Source organism: Hypomesus nipponensis, chromosome 12, assembly GCF_054491055.1.
Source record: "Hypomesus nipponensis isolate SF chromosome 12, ASM5449105v1, whole genome shotgun sequence".
In the NCBI taxonomy this organism is placed as follows: domain Eukaryota; kingdom Metazoa; phylum Chordata; class Actinopteri; order Osmeriformes; family Osmeridae; genus Hypomesus; species Hypomesus nipponensis.
The window spans coordinates 17,527,501-17,530,000 of NC_140372.1; the positions used below are offsets into that span (position 1 = coordinate 17,527,501).

General features: G+C 47.7%; 7 non-coding genes and 2 pseudogenes across 7 annotated transcripts in view; all 9 read left to right on the forward strand.

Annotated features, from left to right (window-relative positions):
• Positions 1-107: 107 nt before the first annotated feature.
• LOC146266897 (5S ribosomal RNA) lies at positions 108-226 on the forward strand. Its single transcript, XR_014727132.1, has one exon. It is a non-coding gene; the product is annotated as a 5S ribosomal RNA (ribosomal RNA).
• Positions 227-382: 156 nt separating this feature from the next.
• LOC146266898 (5S ribosomal RNA) lies at positions 383-491 on the forward strand (annotated as a pseudogene).
• A 184-nt stretch (positions 492-675) lies between these two features.
• Positions 676-794, forward strand: LOC146266899 (5S ribosomal RNA). Its single transcript, XR_014727133.1, has one exon. It is a non-coding gene; the product is annotated as a 5S ribosomal RNA (ribosomal RNA).
• A 156-nt stretch (positions 795-950) lies between these two features.
• On the forward strand, positions 951-1,069 carry LOC146266900 (5S ribosomal RNA). Its single transcript, XR_014727134.1, has one exon. It is a non-coding gene; the product is annotated as a 5S ribosomal RNA (ribosomal RNA).
• A 182-nt stretch (positions 1,070-1,251) lies between these two features.
• LOC146266901 (5S ribosomal RNA) lies at positions 1,252-1,370 on the forward strand. The gene has a single exon (XR_014727135.1). It is a non-coding gene; the product is annotated as a 5S ribosomal RNA (ribosomal RNA).
• Positions 1,371-1,550: 180 nt separating this feature from the next.
• On the forward strand, positions 1,551-1,669 carry LOC146266902 (5S ribosomal RNA). The gene has a single exon (XR_014727183.1). It is a non-coding gene; the product is annotated as a 5S ribosomal RNA (ribosomal RNA).
• Positions 1,670-1,833: 164 nt separating this feature from the next.
• On the forward strand, positions 1,834-1,952 carry LOC146266903 (5S ribosomal RNA). Its single transcript, XR_014727136.1, has one exon. It is a non-coding gene; the product is annotated as a 5S ribosomal RNA (ribosomal RNA).
• A 156-nt stretch (positions 1,953-2,108) lies between these two features.
• LOC146266904 (5S ribosomal RNA) lies at positions 2,109-2,217 on the forward strand (annotated as a pseudogene).
• Positions 2,218-2,401: 184 nt separating this feature from the next.
• LOC146266905 (5S ribosomal RNA) overlaps positions 2,402-2,500 on the forward strand; it is a 119-nt gene continuing 20 nt past the window's right edge. Inside the window, exon 1 of the ribosomal RNA XR_014727137.1 lies at positions 2,402-2,500. This exon is cut by the window's right edge and continues 20 nt beyond it. This is a non-coding gene — a ribosomal RNA (5S ribosomal RNA).

Genomic DNA, 2,500 nt, shown 5'->3' on the forward strand with positions numbered 1-2,500 from the left:
CATTTTGACACGAGAGAGAGAGAGAGAGAGAGAGAGAGAGAGACCACCTTGCATTGTCAATTGCCAAATCTGTATATGGATAAGTAGCCTATGGTTGTCAACTTATTTCGTACGGCCATACCAGCCTGGCAACGCCCGATCTCGTCTGATCTCGGAAGCTAAGCAGGGTCGGGCCTGGTTAGTACTTGGATGGGAGACCGCCTGGGAATACCAGGTGCTGTATGCTCATTCACTTAGAAACTGAAATCTTGCAATATGCACAAGTAGTCCTTCATGAAAGGGGCTGGAAGCTGTTTTCATTTTGACACGAGAGAGAGACCACCTTGCATTGTCAATTGCCAAATCTGTATATGGATAAGTAGCCTATGGTTGTCAACTTATTTCGTACGGCCATACCAGCCTGGCAACGCCCGATCTCGGAAGCTAAGCAGGGTCGGGCCTGGTTAGTACTTGGATGGGAGACCGCCTGGGAATACCAGGTGCTGTATGCTCTTTTGCTCATTCACTTAGAAACTGAAATCTTGCAATATGCACAAGTAGTCCTTCATGAAAGGGGCTGGAAGCTGTTTTCATTTTGACACGAGAGAGAGAGAGAGAGAGAGAGAGAGAGACCACCTTGCATTGTCAATTGCCAAATCTGTATATGGATAAGTAGCCTATGGTTGTCAACTTATTTCGTACGGCCATACCAGCCTGGCAACGCCCGATCTCGTCTGATCTCGGAAGCTAAGCAGGGTCGGGCCTGGTTAGTACTTGGATGGGAGACCGCCTGGGAATACCAGGTGCTGTATGCTCATTCACTTAGAAACTGAAATCTTGCAATATGCACAAGTAGTCCTTCATGAAAGGGGCTGGAAGCTGTTTTCATTTTGACACGAGAGAGAGACCACCTTGCATTGTCAATTGCCAAATCTGTATATGGATAAGTAGCCTATGGTTGTCAACTTATTTCGTACGGCCATACCAGCCTGGCAACGCCCGATCTCGTCTGATCTCGGAAGCTAAGCAGGGTCGGGCCTGGTTAGTACTTGGATGGGAGACCGCCTGGGAATACCAGGTGCTGTATGCTCTTTTGCTCATTCACTTAGAAACTGAAATCTTGCAATATGCACAAGTAGTCCTTCATGAAAGGGGCTGGAAGCTGTTTTCATTTTGACACGAGAGAGAGAGAGAGAGAGAGAGAGAGACTACCTTGCATTGTCAATTGCCAAATCTGTATATGGATAAGTAGCCTATGGTTGTCAACTTATTTCGTACGGCCATACCAGCCTGGCAACGCCCGATCTCGTCTGATCTCGGAAGCTAAGCAGGGTCGGGCCTGGTTAGTACTTGGATGGGAGACCGCCTGGGAATACCAGGTGCTGTATGCTCTTTTGCTCATTCACTTAGAAACTGACATCTTGCAATATGCACAAGTAGTCCTTCATGAAAGGGGCTGGAAGCTGTTTTCATTTTGACACGAGAGAGAGAGAGAGAGAGAGAGAGACCACCTTGCATTGTCAATTGCTAAATCTGTATATGGATAAGTAGCCTATGGTTGTCAACTTATTTCGTACGGCCATACCAGCCTGGCAACGCCCGATCTCGTCTGATCTCGGAAGCTAAGCAGGGTTGGGCCTGGTTAGTACTTGGATGGGAGACCGCCTGGGAATACCAGGTGCTGTATGCTCTTTTGCTCATTTACTTAGAAACTGAAATCTTGCAATATGCACAAGTAGTCCTTCATGAAAGGGGCTGGAAGCTGTTTTCATTTTGACACGAGAGAGAGACCACCTTGCATTGTCAATTGCCAAATCTGTATATGGATAAGTAGCCTATGGTTGTCAACTTATTTCGTACGGCCATACCAGCCTGGCAACGCCCGATCTCGTCTGATCTCGGAAGCTAAGCAGGGTCGGGCCTGGTTAGTACTTGGATGGGAGACCGCCTGGGAATACCAGGTGCTGTATGCTCATTCACTTAGAAACTGAAATCTTGCAATATGCACAAGTAGTCCTTCATGAAAGGGGCTGGAAGCTGTTTTCATTTTGACACGAGAGAGAGACCACCTTGCATTGTCAATTGCCAAATCTGTATATGGATAAGTAGCCTATGGTTGTCAACTTATTTCGTACGGCCATACCAGCCTGGCAACGCCCGATCTCGGAAGCTAAGCAGGGTCGGGCCTGGTTAGTACTTGGATGGGAGACCGCCTGGGAATACCAGGTGCTGTATGCTCTTTTGCTCATTCACTTAGAAACTGACATCTTGCAATATGCACAAGTAGTCCTTCATGAAAGGGGCTGGAAGCTGTTTTCATTTTGACACGAGAGAGAGAGAGAGAGAGAGAGAGAGAGACCACCTTGCATTGTCAATTGCCAAATCTGTATATGGATAAGTAGCCTATGGTTGTCAACTTATTTCGTACGGCCATACCAGCCTGGCAACGCCCGATCTCGTCTGATCTCGGAAGCTAAGCAGGGTCGGGCCTGGTTAGTACTTGGATGGGAGACCGCCTGGG